The sequence below is a fragment of the Tachypleus tridentatus genome, chromosome 9, assembly GCF_004210375.1.
Source record: "Tachypleus tridentatus isolate NWPU-2018 chromosome 9, ASM421037v1, whole genome shotgun sequence".
Lineage (NCBI taxonomy): Eukaryota > Metazoa > Arthropoda > Merostomata > Xiphosura > Limulidae > Tachypleus > Tachypleus tridentatus.
Genome location: NC_134833.1, coordinates 130898108 through 130918992, shown reverse-complemented (window position 1 = coordinate 130918992; position 20885 = coordinate 130898108). Strand labels below are relative to the sequence as shown.

The window sequence follows — 20885 nt, the reverse complement described above, 5'->3', positions numbered from 1 at the left end:
TCGAATTTGTGCGACACCACAAAATATCCCTCCTCACTTTAACCCTTAAACAGCAAGAATATTGTAGGTAGCAACATCAACTGATGATGGCCGCCATTTAAGGGTTAACCTGTAGGTGCATCATAAAAGTGCTAGTCAGTCACTTAGCGTGGATGATGGGTGATAATAGGGCGCTACTAACTAGCTTCCTTTCTGCTGGTCAGTAGTACAAAATTAGGAACGACGGTAGATAGTTTTAGTATCTTTGTCATTTATATAAAATACAAATATTTCTGAGTACAATTAAAACGATATAGTAAAATATATGTTACAGACGTTATTTCAGATCGAATTAGTCCAATAATAGGCTTTTTTCTCCAGTAATACTAAATCAGAATAAGAACTCAGTGAGGCGGAAAAGACATAACGTTCCTTTACGATAACAGCCAATCACGTATACAGAGAAGCATTGAGTTATTTGCAGTAGCTAATCATCTTAACTACAGATATATATAAAGTATGTTTTTCACTATTATATTGTTATTAATACACCATATAATATTGGTACTTATTAACTGATACGATAATAGTAATTTGTAACGGCTGATTTTTTGTAAGCTCATACTGGTTGAGAAAACTGTTAGCCCTAAAATTACCAGTGAAGTACGTATAGGAACCATTCTCAGTGTTTGTTTGTTTGTCTTGAAATTTCGCGCAAAGCTACTCGAGGGTTATCTGCGCTAGCCGTCCCTAATTTAGCAGTGTAAGACTAGAGGGAAGGCAGCTAGTCATCACCACCCACCGCCAACTCTTTGGCTACTCTTTTACCAACGAATAGTGGGATTGATGGCTACATTATAACACTCCCATGGCTAAAAGGACGAGCATGTTTGGTGTGACGGGGATTCGAACCCGCGACCCTCGGATTACGAGTCGAGTGCTTTAACTTATGAAATGAGTGATTTCACCAAATTTGGTGTGCTCAATTCGTTACACTGAATGTTACACAGGATAAAACAATAACATGATATTACTCTGACGTCATATACGAACTACGCGGGCTACAAATGATAAAAGTGCAAGCTCATTTTTTAAAATATAAAACAATTTCTTTTACTAAATTATATTTTAGTAAAAAAAAAACGCAGCTGGTGCGAAGTTACATTTTTGCCATTATATTTGCCTGAGTGTTTTGAACACATGTAATAACCACAAAGCAGTTACTGGGTATGGGCTAAGAAGTTTCTAAATTACTGGGTATGGGCTAATAAGTTTCTAAATTCCCAACTCCCCCCCCCTCTGTTGGCTGTTTAAATTGAAGCAGTGGAAGATTTTAACACATGTCTATTAAAAACATATTTAAACTATATTGTTATTAAACACTCTAACACTTTTGAAAATGCAACTAAAAAGACAGCTGAATATGCCAATTTTTAATTACATCTCTACACTTAAACCAAAACCTGTAACCCATGGGTTAAATGAATGGTTGTTTTTTCGTAATGTATTGAGTTTGTTTCTTACTTTCATTCTATAGCACAGTATTTTAAAGTAAATTTTTTTCATACAACTTCTTATTGAATTTTTATTACTACAGGCCAACACTTTCAACGTTGGTTTCTTTTCGTGTTTTCTTTAAATATAAAGGGGCCATTTTATGATATTCAGCTTAAAGTACGACCTGATATTGCTTTCCATTGAATTGAAGTAATGTTTATTTAGGCTTCACACCACACGATTTATAAAAAATGTTAATTAGACAAAACATTCAGAACTGTGCAAAAATTTGTAGGTTTTGAAATCCAGCTGAACGCTTTTGATGTAGTCCTCTTGCTTGTTGCTTCAAAACAAAAACAAGGTTATTGTACAATAAGTTCCACAGTTGCTTTGGCAATAAACATGATGCAATTCTTTACCACCATGTATATATCGCTATCAATACAATACAACAATAAAGATGATGTAATTTTGGGCCATCATGTAAATATCGCTATCAATACTACACAACAATAAAGATGATGTAATTTTGGGCCATCATGTAAATATCGCTATCAATACTACACAACAATAAAGATGATGTAATTTTGGGCCATCATGTAAATATCGCTATCAATACTACACAACAATAAAGATGATGTAATTTTGGGCCATCATGTAAATATCGCTATCAATACTACACAACAATAAACATAATGTAATTTTGGGCCATCATGTAAATATCGCTATCAATACTACACAACAATAAACATGATGTAATTTTGGGCCATCAAGATGAGTAAATATCACCATCAGCACTGCAAAACTCCTTTGCATATGTCTCAGAAATAGCTTGCAAAAACGGACATAAAACGACATAAATACTGTAACCAACCCCCATATTTATATTTGGGTGGTTAGAAGTAAGAGTGAATACAATCATTATAGAGTTGAAATTCGAGTATTAACTTTATGGGCGCTTTTGTATCAGGATAAATTACATTACACTTGTCAGGCAATGCAATTTTTTACGATGTGTCTCATGCATGGAAAACTGCTCTATGTGTAATAAATTGTAACGATATGATTGTAACGTAAAACTTAAGTAAAATAACACATTTCACTCTTGACAGGTATGTGTGAAGGCTTTTATAGTGAAAAACATTTTTATAAAAGTCTTTTAAAAAATTAATAAATACAAGACGTCCGCATTCTGCCAGGGGAAATAGACATTGGAAGTGTTACAGCAGGGACATTTAAAGGGTGAACAACCCAGACAAAATGTTCCACTCAGAGACGAAGATCACTGGTTAAACCTTCTTTTTAATTTTATTACGTAAAACAGTTTTTATTGCGAACATTTACGATTTCATACACAGCAAAGGAATGCATCCAGAAACTACGTTTTTCTACTACTAAGCAATCCGAACAAGAAATAACCATTTTATTTGTTTTGTTTCCTCAGTTACTCTTAAGAATGGCATATTTTATATCAACTTTCTTTTTTAGTTGCAAGTATGTGGTTTTTAGGATATAATAATTAAGTTTCTCGGGCTAAAATTTAAAGAATAAAACTGTTTGTTTGTTAAGGAATTTCGCACAAAGCTACTCGAGGGCTATCTGTGCTAGCCGTCCCTATTTTAGCAGTGTTAGACTAGAGGGAAGGCAGCTAGTCAGCACCACCCACCGCCAACTCTTGGGCTACTCTTTTACCAACGAGTAGTGGGATTGACCGTCACAGTATAACGCCCCACAGCTGAAAGGGTGAGCATGTTTGGCGCGACGCGGACCCGCGACCCTCGGATTATGAGTCGCACGCCTTACGCGCTTGGCCATGCCAGGCCCGAGGATAAAACTGAATACATAGTTTATTTAAGTTTTTATAATCTGTTTTCAAATTAACAAAATCTCAATTACAATGTTTAAAACACTAACACGAGTGGCTTTTGGCCACATAACTACTGAGTTGGTGACGAATGCTTAACTTCAAATATTTTATACTTTAACAGAAATGTTTAAATATTCATTACATAGACCAGAGTTAGGTTATGCTAAAAGGATTCCGAAAAAGACTTGATATTCGTTTATTGCGTCTTGAAATAGTCTGTTTATAGTTTTGTTTGTTTTGAATTTCGCGCAAAGCTAAACAAGAGCTATCTGCGCTAGCCATTCCTAATTTAGCAGTGTAAGACCCTGGGAAGGCAGCTAGTCATCACCACCCATTGCCAACTCTTGGGCTCTTCTTTTACCAACGAATAATGGGATTGACTGTTACAATTTAGCGCCCCCATGGCTGAAAGGGCGAGCATGTTTGGTATGACGGATATTCGGTCCCGCGACCCTCAGATTACGAGTCGAGTGTCTTAAACACCTGGCTGTGCTAAGCGTCTGATTATACACATCTTATACTTAAGTTCTGAGTAACAACTATTTTCTTGTTTGTTTGGTATCGAGCACAAAGCTACGCAATGGGCTACCTGTTCTAGGCCTATCACAGGTATCGAAACCTGGTTTCTGTCAGAGTGAGTTCACAGACATACTGCTGTGCCACTGAGTGTGAGGGCGGGTAATTAATATACATGGAATATAGTTCAAAGCAATTCCTTCTTAGTAAAGTGGAACTAAACAGAAAAAAACAGAACGACTTTGACATTAATCATTTTCTCCAAAACACCGATTTTCTTGCGAAGTTTTTTTCAGTATCAAATAACAGTTACGTTATAAACGTATGAACAGTAATGACAAGAGGACATGATGTATGGCTGATGATGTGTAATATCCATTGGAGTTTTAAACGCCTGAGGTTATAGAAGAGACAAATGGATACAGTCGTTGAACTGGAGTTTTGATTACTTACCTTACGTTTTACAGAAAGCAAAGTGCAATTTCTGTCGTTATAAATTCTGTAATACATCACATTTCTATTCAGATTAGAGTCAGAGTTCTTTTCTCACGCTATTAGATTGCACTTCAAACGTTTTTTGTTTAGTTTATTTAAAAAAAAAGCTAAATAAGGAAAACCTTTTGAATTTAATCTTATTTTTGTGTTACTCAGTCGTCGAGGAAACAAATAACTTGTGAAGACAAGAATATCAAAAGTTAACTAGCATAGCTGTGCACAACTTATGAAATTATCGATACATATATACAAATATAACCCCGTATCAAACAACGATTGCACGCAGGTTAACTGCTTAACATGTACTGCTAATTAAAGCTCTTATTTCAAAACTCTTCAGAGGTTTTTGTGCTAATTATTGATCGAATGTTTGAATATTTTGCAAGAAAGAAAATGGACAAAAGTAATTACAACAACTTATTATGTTTGGCAGCAAAACGAAAAATTAGTGAAAACAAGTAAAAACCAATAACGATTTGTTCAGCTGATAAAATTTCTTTACTTGTGCATTTGTTTCAGATATTCTTGTTATATGTTCCAGCTGTCTCTAATTTTTAATTAATACGTTGAAAGAAAGGCGGCTATGCAAACACCTATCACCAATTCTTGTTCTGTTCTTATCTAGGCCTAGCATGTAATGTCATTATTTTATCACTTACTTTATGGTAAATAAATAATTATCATTATTTCTTACTTTTCTAGTTACTATTTTATAATATAAATTTACGTTATAACTGAAAATTGTCCAATGTATGTATAATATTTGTTTTCTTTAGGATTAGAGTAATTAGCCTATCATTTAACTTTACGTGTTTCAATTTTTTCTCAAAACATGCTTATGTATATATTATGAAGATATTTCCAAATGAAAAAGTAAATCGAAGTTTTAAAGCAGACTAGCTTGTAATTCTCCTATATTCCTTTCTACAGATAATTAGTGATAAACACTTGTTACTGGAAGACATTCGGACATAGTAGAACTGGTCAATAATCATCAAAAGAACACCAAGGAGTTGCCCCCTCAGTGGCACAGCAGTATGTCAACTCAAAATACGGGATTCGATACCCGTAGTAGGCAGAGCACAGATGGCTCATTGTGTAGCTTTGTGCTTAATTAAAAACAAACAAACCAAAGAGTTAATGTTTGGCCTCATGGAAAACATTAAGTACAAGATGAAGCCCTTACTTGAAATATGCCTAGATTTTCCTTCTAGAAATACAAATTAACTTACTGAATAGCATCCAATTGTATGAGTAATACAGGCGCTCGACTCGTAATCTGAGATTCACGGGTTCGAATCCCACTAAACATGCTCATCCTTTCAGTTGTGGGGGGCTTTATAAAGTGACGGTCACTCCCACTATTCGTTGGTAAAAGAGTAGCCCAAAAGTTGGCGATGGGTGGTGATGACTAGCTGCCTTCTCTCTAGTCTTACACTGCTAAATTAGGGACGGCTAGCGCAGATAGCTCTCGTGTAGCTTTGCGCGAAATTCAAACCAAACCCAACAACTTCATTCAAAATTCATCTTTGCATAATTTACTAAGAAGAAAAATACAGCAACATTCTCGCTGAACTGCGTTTACTGTTTCTACAGATAATCACGTTTATCATTTACCTATAGAGTTGAAATTCAAGAGCAGTTAATATTAAGAATTTGAATCTTTCATAAAACTATGGATATTTGCCTGACCGTAATTTTGTGAAATTTATCCTCGGTTTGTTATCTTACTTTAATATGCGTAACTTTATTAATTTCATGTTAGTTTCATTCATCCCTTCTTTCTATTTCATGCCCCCGGTGACTCAATGGTAGGTCTGTGGAATTACAACGCTAAAACCGGGTTTCAATACCCGTGGTGGGCATTGTGTAGCTTTGTGCTTAATTCCAAACAACAATTTCTACTTCATTTATATTACTAACGTCTTTTAATGGTAAAAACGTTTAGCTAATGGTATACTGTTTCACCTAACATAGCTAATTTTGGTGATAAAAGTCAAACTTGCTATTCTCAGTGTCTCCAGTAAAGTGGATTCTAAATATGTATTTTTTGTGATATACATTTATTATTAAATTACAGTATACATATTCATTATTTGTTGTGTTCACCTAGTTTCTACGTATCATGTTTAATTAAAAAAAAAAAAAAACTTACTATTTACGAATGTTAGTTTGTTTTTTTAATTTCGCGCAAAGCTACTCGAGGGCTATCTGCGCCAGCCGTCACTAATCTAGCAGTGTAAGGCTAGAGAGAAGGCAGCTAGTCATCACCACCCACCGCCAACTCTTGGGCTACTCTTTTACCAACGAATAGTAGGATTGATCGTCACATTTTAACGCCCCCACGGCTAAAAGGACGAGCGGTTTGGCGCGACGGGGGTGCGAACCCGCGACCCTCACATTATGACTCGCACGCCTTAACTCACCTGGGCAAGCCGGGCCATTTACAAATGAATTATGACAGTTGTTTTTACAGCGAAGTGAATTAACCTTGGATACAATGGCTCAGGCTAGGTAAAATGCTGGTGTCACATTGATAGGGCTAATCTCTCGTACTTGCTTGAATGAAGTTATGTTACGTATCTATGAATTCTTTTTCCTTTTTTGTCTCGATAAACTGTTTAAAAATTTACAGTAATTCAATTGATTATTGGTTTTGTCAAAACTATGTCAAGGAGACTTCGTAGCCATAAAATAGTGAAAGGTAGCCTCACTCTTCTAGAACGCGGACAATCTCAAAGTGTGGGGATTTATTTTACGGCAACGGGCCTCAAACCATGAATTTTCAGATTCACAGTCCTGGCACGCTAATTCTAAGACCTTATGAAAGAAAGCAAAGAATAATATGCATTAATATGTATCAACCACACTATACCTACCGTATCCAGTCCCAATGAGGCCTTTCGCCAGATACCAGGACTCATCAGTTCAGTTGGGATACGACAAGCATAGTAGTGGTCGAGTTACTATTTTTATAATCATTTTCCATGGACAGCATCTGTTAATGTGTAATCGAGAATAAGTAAGTGAGCTGTGGGATTGACCGTTACTTTATAACGCCCCCACGGAACATGTTTGGTGTGATTAGGATTCGAACCCGTGACCCTCAGATTACGAGTCGAGTGCCTTAATCACCTGTCATGCCGAGCCAACCCCATATGAAAATATGTTGAGGTTGGTAAAGGCACAGGGCATCTTTCTGGCGAATACCTGACTCGATTGTCATCCACACTAACAAGTATCGTTAGGGTCCTTTGAGAATCTCATATAGCGTTGCCGTACGGATATGAAACCCCTACGGTCGCTATATATTCCCCATGTGTTAAATAAGTACGTTATTAGCTAATTTGTATGAAGGTTTTATTTATATTGTTGTTAAGTTAATATAAAAGTTGTGTTAAATATGTTAGTAAATTACAATATCATTATTACGAGCTAATTTATGTCTCGAATAACACGTAATCGTGAGATAGAATGTCATTATTTTATCACTTACTTTATGGTAAATAAATAATTTTCACTATTTCTTACTTTTCTAGTTACTATTTTATAATATAAAGTTGCGTTATAACCAAAATTATCCATTTATTTTCTCTAGACTCAGAATAATTAACCAATCATTTAAATTGTAATCAGATAAAGTTCCGTGTTCCAATTTTTTCAAAACATTATTATTATTATGTATATATTATGAAAATATTTTCGATTGAACAAGTAAACTGACAACATTCGGACATAGTACAACTGGTCAATAATCATCAAAAGAACACCAAGGAGCTGCCTCCTCAGTGGCACAGCAGTATGTCTGAGGAAAGACAACGCTATAAGACGGGTTTCGATACCCGTAGTAGGCAGAGCACAGATGGCCCATTGCGTAGCTTTATGTTTAATTAAAAACAAACAAACCAAAGAGTTAATATTTGGCCTCATGGAAAACATTAAGTACAAGATGAAGCCCTTACTTGAAATATGCCTAGATGTACCTTCTAGAAATACAAAAAATTAACTTACTGAACAACATCCAAACTGAATTAGTAATATAGGGTACCGTCTGTAAAATAAATTCATTATTTTGTCATGCGTGCGACGAGCTACTTCAATCAATATGATTTTTTTTTTAATTTCGCGTAAAGCTACTCGATGGCTATCTGCGCTATCCGTCCCTAATTTTGAAGTGTAAGACTAGAGGGTAGACAGCTAGTTATCACCACCCACCGCCAACACTTGGACTACTCTTTTGCCAACGAATAGTGGGATTGATCGTCACAATATAATGCCCCCACGGCTGAAAGGGCGAGCATGTTTAGTGTGACGGGGATTCGAACTCGCTACCCTCGGATTATGAGTCAAGTGCCTTAACCACCTGACCATGTCCGACCTCAATATGAAATACTGGCTAAACGTGTGCAAACGTTTGTGAATACTGATCACAGACTGTGAATGTTGCAGAACACGATATGAAAACATTTAAAACGATTTTTAGACGTAATCGCAAGTACGAGGAAGACAGTTTAACATCAATATTAGGATAGCTTCATTCAGATCACTATTATAAAAATGTTAGGATAGCTTCATTCAGATCACTATTATGAAAATGTTAGGATAGCTTCATTCAGATTACTATTATAAAAATGTTAGGATAGCTTCATTCAGATCACTATTATGAAAATGTTAGGATAGTTTCATTCAGATCACTATTATAAAAATGTTAGAATAGCTTCATTCAGATCACTATTATGAAAATGTTATAATAGCTTCATTCAGGTCACTATTATAAAAATGTTATAATAGCTTCATTCAGGTCACTATTATAAAAATGTTATAATAGCTTCATTCAGGTCACTATTATAAAAATGTTATAATAGCTTCATTCAGGTCAGCTAAAGTTAAACTTCGTGATACATTTTTAGTTTATAAGCACTTACGCAGCTTTTTTCTTTCACCATCTCTTTTTTTGAGATTTTATTAACTCGACATTTGAGGTAGATGGAGCTGCTTAGATTTCGGATTATTTAAAAAAAAACAAGCTTGTACTTATAAATGCTTTAAGCTTTCTTTCAGAAAATGTGTTTAATGATTTAGAAAATAGAATAATTCTTATATTAAAGCTATTGATAAAGTTTAGCCTGGTACCCTCATGGATTTATCGGTATTAATTACATGGTATATATTGTTTTTATGAAGCTTCTAAGGCATAAAATCTACAATGAAGATCTTTAGAATATTAAAGTAATAATTTCTATGTCAATTTTGTTTTTAATTAAAAATACGTACCTCTTAAATTTTTTAAGTTCTTGTGTTTTGTTTGTTTACAGTTTTCGTGCAAAGCTACCAGAGAGCTATCTGGGCTAGCTGTCCGTAATTTAGCACTTGAGTTACTCTTTTACCAACGAATAGTGAGATTGAGTGTCACATAATAACATTCTCACGGCTATAAGGACGAGCATGTTTTGTGTGACGGGGATTCGAACCCTCGACCCTCAGATTATAATTCGAGCGCCCTAATCATGCTGGGTCATTAAGTTTCTCTAACATCAGTTGGAACATTAACGTTGTTTTTGTTTCTTTCAATGATTCAACAACTATTACACTATATACCCTCGATAAGGGCGTGTAGTTCAGAAAAAATGCTCAGAACTCCAACCTCAATAGAAAATATACCCAAACCTCCATTCTCAACTGATAAAATAAGCTTACATCTCCAGCCTCAGCTACATAATAAGAATAAATCTATACTTTTAAATATAAAATAAGCCAAAAACTTCAATCTCACAAAAATAAAATAAAAGTTTTGGAGCTATCTGATATTAATTCAACAAATCGATACGGCTTTGTTCATGTGTTTTTTTATACATTATCAGCCTGTATATCATCATTCTTTCTAAAGTTTAGAACACTGGTTTAAGAAGAACATATCTATGGTAATGACCAGATGACTCAAAATTTTTTTTTCTTCTCACAAAGGCAAGCGCTTGTTAGTTTGTTATGTTTTTTTGGTTTTTTTTTAAGTGGTGACCTAACCAGACCAGAATATTTTCCTTCAGGATCTTTCATTCTACAGGGTCGTTCACCACAACAGAGAATGATGTGGTGGTGTGAGTAGATATTCTCTGACCTACAACATGACCGAGGCTTCGAAAGTATACAAGTCAGGATTTAGTGAGAATTAGTGTTTCTAGGCACGTTGACGGAAGTCGAATTACATGTCTTATTGTTTATACGTCAGGTTCTTTTCACTCTGTCTCCTCTTTTACTAATATATTTACTTAAAAAAATTATTTCGTGTTGTTTACGTAACAGTTGCAGGTGGTGCAATTGAAATTCTTAGCACGTTCTTTTCTTCTCTTATCTTGGAAAGGACACTTATTCCTTCTGGCCAAATAGTGATGGAAGTGACCAGAAGGAAAGACAATGATGCTGCATTTTCGTAATAGTCTAGAATGTAGAAGAGAAAGTTTTATTTTTATGGTTTAAGCTATTTACAACACATGCATGTCTTTATATTACGTTTTAAATCCATAACTGTAATGAAACTTATGCAAATGTAATGTATGAAAATGTTAAACTTAATTGAAATATTTATAAATTTTAAAAAAGGATAAACAGTTTCCTCCAAAACATTTCTCGTTAAGTTCGACAAACTTTGTTAAAAACTGCATTAAACGTAATTAATTATATTTGTTTATTAAAATACGTAGTAAAATGTCGATTGTTTAGTATTTACTGAAATTCATAATATTCTAAGTTAGAAATTTAAGGTTATACGCGGTAACGGTCGTCTTGACTTTATTCATTTTCAGACGTCATTGTGATCCTTCCAAGACCACAGAAATCATGGTAAATGTGTGTGTCTAACATGTACACACATACATGTATATCTCACTATACATATCTACCAGGCATAGCCAGGTGGGTTAAGGCGTTCGACTCGTAATCTGAGGGTCGCGGGTTCGAATCCCCGTCACAGCCGTGGGGGTGTCATAATGTTACGGTCAATCCCACTATTCGTTGGTAAAAGAGTAGCCCAAGAGTTTGCGGTGGGTGGTGATAACTAGCTGCCTTCCCTCTAGTCTTACACTGCTAAATTATGGACGGCTAGCGCAGATAGCTCTCGAGTAGCTTTGCGCGAAATTCACAAACAAACACTATGCATATGAGCAAATGTGTATGTCTATCTGACCGGCTCAATTATTGTAATATTTAGTTTGGTAACTTGAAACTGTTCAACGATGTACATGGCTGTTTTATTTTCTTTCCCTGAAAAGGGAGAACAAAAGGATCCTGAAACAGAGCATATTACCATTTTTTATATCCTCTTGGCTTTTAATTTAAAGACAAAAGTACTTAATGAGTTAAACGAATGCAATCAGCATCTATCATAAGGTCATTAGGGATTCAATAACAAAAGAAAGAAGGATTGTTTGTGTGTTTGTTTGTGAATTTCGCGCAAAGCTACTCGAGGGCTATCTGCGTTAGCCGTCCCTAATTTAGCAGTGTAAGACTAGAGAGAAGGCAGCTAGTCATCACTACCCACCGCCAACTCTTGGGCTACTCTTTTACCAACGAATAGTGGGATTGATCGTCATATTATAAAGTCCCCACGGCTGAAAGGGCGAGCATGTTTGGTGCAACCGAGATTCGAACCCGCGACCCTAAGATTACGATTCGCACACCTTAACCCACTTGGCCATACCGGGTCCAAGAAAGAAGGAAAAAACGTCATTTAACATTGACCTTTATACAGTATCTGTTTCCTTAAATTGTACTTTCAGCTACGATATATAAAATTATGCTTATAGCTTATACACTATGCAAATGCCTCCTTATGTTTTAAGATGCTATGAAAACATAGAATCACGTTTAGCCTATTTTTGATTGACGAATCATTTTGATATCCTCTGAACATTTTGTTGATTATGCTAGTGTTATCTCATTAAAAAAATAAGATGTTTTTATCTTTTTTTTTTCAAGTCTTGAAGAAAGCATCATGTCTGAATTTGAGAAGTTGAAGATAGGATGTCTCAAAAAGGGAGAACTTTTTGAAGACCCCGAATTTCCTGCAACTCAAGCATCAGTGTTTTATCACAAGAACCCACCATTTCAGTTCATTTGGAAAAGACCAAGAGTAAGAAACAACTGTTTTTTTAGTATCGTTTGTTTAAGAGCAAAATTAATTGATCTACCACAGAATCGAACTCCGGACTTACCGCTATTACACTGGGGGGCTTTTCTTTACCCGCCTTTAATGTCAAATTGAAAAGGCCTTTCTTTAAGGCTCGGAAATTTTACACCAATATTAGAAAGTGGATCACACTCATACGGTAACAAAATTATACTTGTTTTGTCCACTGATGTCTCAGCGGTAAGTTTGAGAACTTATAACGTTGTAATTCGGAGTTCAGTACCCACAGCAAATATATCACAGTCAGTCACTTATGTAAATTTCCGCTCAACTGAAGAAAATTGTTCGTTTATATCTTAAAGTTATGAAATATTTCTAATTAATAAATTAAATAGTGTAACTAGACGAGTGCAGCGAGTGAGTAATAGAAGTTCATCTTTGAAGGTCTGGGTAAGGTAAAAAACACAAAACAATATTGTCGTAATCACTGCAGAATATGGTCTGATTTATGCATTCTCAAGACGGCTGGTATGGGTATTAAAACTTCAATTAAAATAAGGTTCAGAACAACGTTTTAACCTTCTTAGTTCATCTTCAGATTAGCAAATATCCATACCAGCTGTCTTTAGAATACATTTTTACTTCAAATGGGTTTCTAGTCATCATGGATGGTTCGATTTTAGTAATGGCATAACAGTAAAAGATTGGAGATTTTGTGTTTGTGTGTAGTTATAAAAAAGAATTTGGACAAAAGATAACCTACAGTTGTGTCTCTTTTTGTTATGAGCATCCAATTTCTTCATTGGGAAAGAATCTCAGAAAGAAAGATGATTGTTTCAAAGTATTAATCATTTAACGACGTATCACAGTTTCTGATTTTTAAAGGATTTAACCGTAGTTAAAGAAATGTTAACAAGTAAGTTAATCTGCTTGTTTCTTGGCCAAAATCTGCAGCTATTTTTCACTTCATATCAACAAAAAGTTCGTTATAGTTTACATTTGAACATGAGATCGCAACACGTGAAAAATAATGTTTTTATACCAATCATTAGGTCGAGGCTGAGTAAATCCCAGCATTACCGATAGAAAAGATCAGTTTTCTTTAAGGTCATGAACTTTTGGCCTGGGGTTTTTCAGGAAAACTTATTTATATAACGTATATCAGTTCGATCTAATGCAGTGAGGCATTTCAACATCACGTGATATATAGCCGTCGATGTTTTACCGGTCATGTGTAGGCGTTACCGCTGTTCTTTCAAGTGTGTCTTTTAAAGGACCAGCCAATAAAAGCATAACGTTTATGTTAACCACTAAACATTTATCTTTAAATCAAGGCGCAACATAATGAATTTTTCAGAATATTCTAACTTTCTCTTAGTTTTATGTAGCTTGAAGATTAGATAAATTACAATTTTTTACAAAATGACATTCATATATCCAGGGGCCAGGCATGGCCAAGCGCGTTAAGGCGTGCGATTCGTAATCTGAGGGTCGCGAGTTCGCATCCCCGTCGCGCCAAACATGCTCGCCCTTTCAGCCGTGGGGGCGTTATAATGGTACGGTCAATCCCACTATTCGTTGGTAAAAAAAGTAGCCAAAGAGTTGGCGGTGGGTGGTGATGACTAGCTGCCTTCCCTCTAGTCTTACACTGCTAAATTAGGGACGGCTAGCACAGATAGCCCTCGAGTAGCTTTGTGCGAAATTCAAAAACAAAACAAACATATATCCAGGATTGTGCACTTTGAAAAATATGGGTAATCATAAATACTGTCTGCGTGCATGTATGTTTCTTTATCATATTTGCATATATCCCATGTTTATCAGCAATGATATAGATTTTTAAAATGGTAGATAGTTTTGAGAAACTAATATATTCGGCCATTCGAGGATAGCGGATTCGAGTCCCCGTCACGCCAAACATGCTCGCCTTTTCAACCGAAGGGAATCATAAATTGACGGTCAATCCCACTATTCTTTGGTAAAAGAGTAGCCCAAGATTTTGCGGTTGGTGATGATGACTAGCTGCCTTCCCTCTAGTCTTACTGCTAAATTGAGGACGACCAGCGCAAATAGCTCTCGAGTAGCTTTGCGCGAAATTCAAACCATACTAATATACTCGTAAACAAAGCATACTCGTATTATTCTATTCTAATATACTCGTAAACAAAGCATACTCGTATTATTCTATACTAATATACTCGTAAACAAAGCATACTCGAATTATTCTATACCAATACACTCGTGTTATTTTATACAAATATACTCGTATTATTCTGTACTACCATACTCGTATTATTCTATACTAATATGCTCGTATTTTTCTATACTTATACACTCATATTTTTCTATATTAACATACTCGTATTATTCTATACTAATGCACTCGTATTATTCTATACTAATACACTCGTATTATTCTGTACTAATACATTCGTATTATTCTATACTAATACATTCGTATTATTCTATACTAATACACTGGTAATATTCTATACTAATACACTGGTAATATTGTATACGAGTTTTCTTTTAGTTCTTCTTTTTCAAATCATTGATCTACTAAAACTTGGTATTATTTTGATTAGTGTTTGCAACCTTCTAAATTTAAAGAAGAAAATTCGCTCTTTCTGGTCACAATTCCCGAGCTATCGATGTGCTTGCATTACTTACACTATCACTTAAAACCGTGTGTGTATTATATATATATATACATATACATTTGGTAGTTGACAATATTAAGCCGGAGAAACAGTTATATATTTGTAAAAAACTGAACGAGGCCTCAGTTAACATAAAAAGGCATTTTTAACCAAATAGCTCTGGAAAATGTGTTTCTTATATGTCCAATAACACTAGTAATGAACAAATAGGCTTAACTTCATTGGCATAGAAGAAACTCTAATCATTCATTTTTTCATGCAAGTAACTTTCGAAGAAAACAAAATAATTTTGTATTTTACTAGAAAAAGGCCTTAGGCCTTCTATTTCCTCTTTTTTTTCAGTATATTTTATGAAAAACAGAATAGTGCTTAGAATCTTAATAGACCCGGGATCCTGTTTTTACACATAGTTATAATAAAAAAAAAGTAAAAACAAAATAAAGTATTTTGTGGCTTGTTAATGTTTTACGTCTTACAAAACTATTGGAAGAGAGAATCTGTTCAGTTGTTTAACTTTCTGCACAGACAGTGTTTATATTCTGAACTTTATTTATGAGCGGTTACTTCTTTCTGAGATTACAATGTATATATCATACCAGTTTGAATGACAGAACACGTGTAGATTGCAATGAACCCTGTTTCTCTGAATAACACTGCTCATTCCAGGAAAGCTTAGAAACATTCGCTGGTACTTCATGGCCGTTAATCACTGGTCTTCTACTTGTCATTGTCATGTATAATTAGATATTCTACCAATGTGGGCATTGTGGAGGAACTTAGCTGTCAAGACGGGCCCATGCGGCAAACTTCAAAGTAACTATCATAAATACGATCAAGATAAACAGCACCCTAAGTCCCCCCTAGCTGTGTGAAAAACTAATTGTCCGTACCTGGGACTTGGATTTGCATTTTATAATACTAAAGTGTTAAATAGATAATTGTATTATTATGGTAATTTTCAGTGCACGTTAGAAGTTTGTAGAAATTAAAAGAGATAGTTGTTATGGATTTTGTAGTTGGTACCAGCGATACATTTTTAGCGTCCCACTAGTTGCAAAAAGGCATCTGTAAGGATACGAATTAGCACCCCATAGAAAGTATTATCACTACCACTGAAATGGAAAGTTTTGTTACTAAATTGGCCCTATACTAGAAAATATTATTCAAGGTACCAAAGAAAGCGTACCCAATACAGTCACTGATAAGGAACTCTTGTTAGAAGAATCACATCAGAGGTGCAAGATGTGCTATATGTTAGAGCCAAGTTAAAATAGCCAGAGATATATCATAAGAAATAACCCTTTTTTTTTTTTTTTTTGAAGAGCTCACCATATTGGGCATAATTATTAAATAGAAAGTTTGAATGTGGTACAGAAATATACAGAGGCATTGCTGTAATCACTGCTGAAGGACATATGGCTCAGTACTGGCATAATAATGAAAATGTTAGGGATTTTGTATCTAGTTATGAATCAGAGAACTAGCCACACAATAAGGTCGCATCTGGCAGACCACAGGTTCCTTGCTGATGGGTCCGGCATGGCCAGGTGGGTTGAGGCGTTCGACTCGTATTCTAGGGGTCGCGGGTTTGAATCCTGGTCGCACCAAACATGCTCGCCCTTTCAGCCGTAGGGGCGTTATAATGTGACGGTGAATCTCACTATTCATTGGTAAAAGAGTAGCCCAAGAGTTGGCAGTAGGTGGTGATGACTAGCTGCCTTCCCTCTAGTCTTACACTGCTAAATTAGGACAGTTAGCGCAGATAGCCCTCGAGTAGCTTTGCGTGAAATACAAAAAACAAAACAAACTTTTCTTGCTGATGTTCGTTCTTAGTTGAGACATTGACCATATCTGATTGGTAGTAAGGCGTTTATAAATGTGTTGTAATACTCTGTATTAATAAATTGCAATAAGACGAAACTGTAGAAAGATACACAAATTCATGAAGTTCAGAGTGATGTCACAAACACATTCATCATACTTAAAGAAGAAAACATAAAATCGATGTGTCCAATTGTTTGAAAACATAAACCAGACATTCTACAAAGTGCAGTATCAGAAACTAAAGAAAAGACTCGTTTTGTTTACTACACCTTAAAACAAGAAAGATGGGCGAAGTTTTAGAAAAAAAAAACCAGCTAGGTTATTAATAGAAAACGATCCTTACCATAAATAAAGCATATATTAATTTAAATACCATGACTAAGCCTTATCGTCCTTAAGGTCAAAAGTAGTTCTAAAATTGGGTTTTTAATTACAATGATAGTAAAATATATATATATAAATGTATATATATCAGATTCGTCACGCATAAAGAAAGCTGTCGGCAAAAACAAGGAACTTCGGTTATGCTAGGATGATCTGCTTGAGTTAACTATCTTACACAATATTCTTCCCTGTAACAATAATGCTTCTGAAGTGAAACTGCGTCACGGTTACCGACATATGTCAAATTCTATACATGCGTGGTTGTTGTTTTTTGCTGAGGTTAAAAGAATTGTATGTTTTGAATTTCGTACAAAACTACTCGAGGGATATCTGTGCTAGCCGTCCCTAATTTAGCAGTGTAAGACTAGAGGGAAGGCAGCTAGTCATCACCACCCACCGCCAACTCTTGGGCTACTCTTTTACCAATGCATAGTGGGATTCACCGTCACATTATAACGCCTCTACGGCTGAAAGGGCGAGCATGTTTGGTGCGACCGGGATTCGAACCCGCGATCCTCGGATTACGAGTCGAACGCCTTAACACACCTGGCCATGCCGAGCCCAAAAGAATTCTAAAGAACTGTCTATAACCAAAGTGAATTCCTTTACAAACACACAGTCAGAGTACACTACCAGTGCATCACTGGCTGGAATTTAAAAGAAAATGTCCCTGATAAATGCATCGTTTAGATCCGGAGCTACCCAGAAGAATTGAGCTACTTGTGAAAATTGTATAAGCACACACGTTTTAACAGTTTACGCACTGTGGTCTGTGTCAACATTGTTTATTTTGTTTGTTAAAATACCCGCTGATATGTTAGTGCTGAGTTTGTAGGCTTAGCACAACCTCTGTAGCTTATACTTTGCGTTTAAACAACAGTATATTACATTGAAAGGTCAATTCTCAATAAGTTACTTTGAAAATATTTCCAAGAAACATTTCGCACACTTTCGTCTGGTAAAGCCCTGGCATGGCCAGGTGGGTTAAGGCGTTCGGTGGGGCGTTATATGTGACGTTCAATCCCACTATTCGTTGGTAAGAGTAATCCGAGGGTTACGATTGCTAAATTAGGGACGGTTAGCGCAAATAACCCTCGAGTAGCTTTACGCGAAATTCAAAACAAACAACCAAACAATGTCGTCTGATACAACGACGAAAGTTAAAATGTTAAAGATAACGCAGAACGCAGTAAAGCCTATAGATATAATAACGTGGCAGGTATTTGGGGAAACCCCAAGGGTACTCAAAACCCATCTGGGTCTTCTTTACCCGCAAGCGAAGAAAGTAAAACCAGTACAAATAAAAGGATTGCAATGTTGAATAATTATAGAGGACTTTTTACACTACTTGAAAAGTAAATACCAGCTTCAGAAGTCGTTAAAAAAAACACGAGGCATTGTATCCCTTGATACATATAACAATAAAAAAACAACGCAGAAAACAAAAATAATAATTAATCCTATGGGGAATAACAGTGCGAGTTGTTCATGCACTCTAGAATTATATTTACCGCATTCAAAAAAGCCACTCGACAGTGCACGCACAATGTTTCTTTAAAGCCTACTACACGTTATTTTCGTTAGATGGCTGTAACTTATACGTATATTTCTTTCGATACATAGGAATCGTTTTTCATCTCCTGCTACGCAGTCATAAATGTATTTCAGTCACAATGTTGTGAATACTGACTACACTGTACTAGACACTAAAAATAAAGATTGATCCACAGTCATAGAAGTAGTTAATTAAAGCAACTGCTTTTCCCAGCAGCTAAAAAGCGGATTTCGATACCAGTGGTGTGCACAGCACAGATAGCTACTTGTGCAACCTTGCGCTTACCAACAAATATACAAATACACCAATAACAGATACTTGTTTCCGAATATCATAGACTCCAAAAACATGTATTGATCTTCTAGATATGGAGTTTCGCAACCACGAACATACTTCTGTTACAACAACAGCACTGTGGATACCGAACACTCAATATTAAATAGTGAAAAACGGGTTGATCTACTGGATATATATAAAGACGTAAGGAAACTATAGCTGCAATGCAAATTTTCAGACACCAGGAAACTTTGGTTTGTTTTTGAATTTCGCGTTAAGCTACACGATGGCTATTTGCGCTAGCCGTCCCTAATTTAGCAGTGTAAAACTTAGAGGAAAGACACCTTGTCATCACCACCCACCGCCAACTCTTAGGCTACTTTTTTTTACCAATGAATAGTTGGATTCACCGTCACATTATAACGCCCCCAAGACTGAAAGAACGAGCATGTTTGGTACGACCGAGATTTCCAATGAATAGTTGGATTCACCGTAACATTATAACGCCCCAAGGCTGAAATAACGAGCATGTTTGGTACGACCGAGATTTGAACTCGCGACCCTCGGATTACAAGTCGAGTGCCTTAACCACCTGGCCATTTTGATTATGAAATCAGAAGATGGCTAAAATTTTTAAAGGTGCTTGGAATGCAGGGAAGAATCAGAGTTTGTTATAAGCAATTATGAAAGTTAACTCATAACTGCATTAGAATTTTGTGCAAATAAACGCATTCACTGGTTAAAATATTGTTGGTCATAGCGTACACTAAACCAGCAACTTAAAGTAGCCAACTTCTGATACGTATTTTCAAAATTTTGACCTTCATGAAACTGGCTGTATTGATGTCATTTGCACATGATTTTTGCACTTAAAATACACAAAGCAATTTCCCCGCATTTTGTCTTGAGGTTTGCCATTTCGGTGGTCAATTAAAAGGTGGTTATTGCTTTCTTATAAGTTTTTATAATACGTTGTGTTTGATAAAGTGATGTTGTTGTAAGTGTATACAACACTGAGTAGTTGGAAGAGTAAAGTGATATTGTTGTAAGTATATACAATAGTGGGTAGTTGGAAGAGTAAAGTGATATTGTTGTAAGTGTATACAATAGTGGGTAGTTGGAAGAGTAAAGTGATATTGTTGTAAGTATATACAATAGTGGATAGTTGGAAGAGTAAAGTGATATTGTTGTAAGTATATACAATAGTGGATAGTTGGAAGAGTAAAGTGATATTATTGTAAGTATATACAATAGTGGATAGTTGGAAGAGTAAAGTGATATTGTTGTAAGTATATACAATAGTGGATAGTTGGAAGAGTAAAGTGATATTGTTGCAAGTATATAAGATCAAGTAGTATATGTAGCAATGTGTAGCTGGAAGAGTCAAGTACTTTTGTTGTAAGTACATATTGCAGTGACTTGTTGGAAGAGTAAAGTGTCGATATAAAAATAAATTACGTGATATTTAAATTATCTGCGAGTGAGAAAATTAAAAATAAAAACAATTGATGTTTTGAATGTAAAGTTTATTATATAAATACAAAACTACTATAACTTACTCCCATGTCATCATCCTGTAACTATACAATCCAGACGAGACACATATACACTAAAGAAGAGTTATATATATATATATATATATTACACAGTCACTAACATGCGCGATAGTTTCAAACCAATGCTACTATCACATTTCATGGCGAAACTGGT

The 20885-nt window shown here is 35.4% G+C and overlaps 1 pseudogene across 1 annotated transcript in view; it reads left to right on the top strand.

The window, feature by feature from the left end:
- The first annotated feature begins 12330 nt into the window (after positions 1-12330).
- LOC143226390 (calpain-C-like) overlaps positions 12331-20885 on the top strand; it is a 237466-nt pseudogene continuing 228911 nt past the window's right edge. The window contains exon 1 of the transcript XR_013014584.1: positions 12331-12479. The product of XR_013014584.1 is annotated as a calpain-C-like (transcript). The remainder of the gene's footprint in view (positions 12480-20885) is intronic.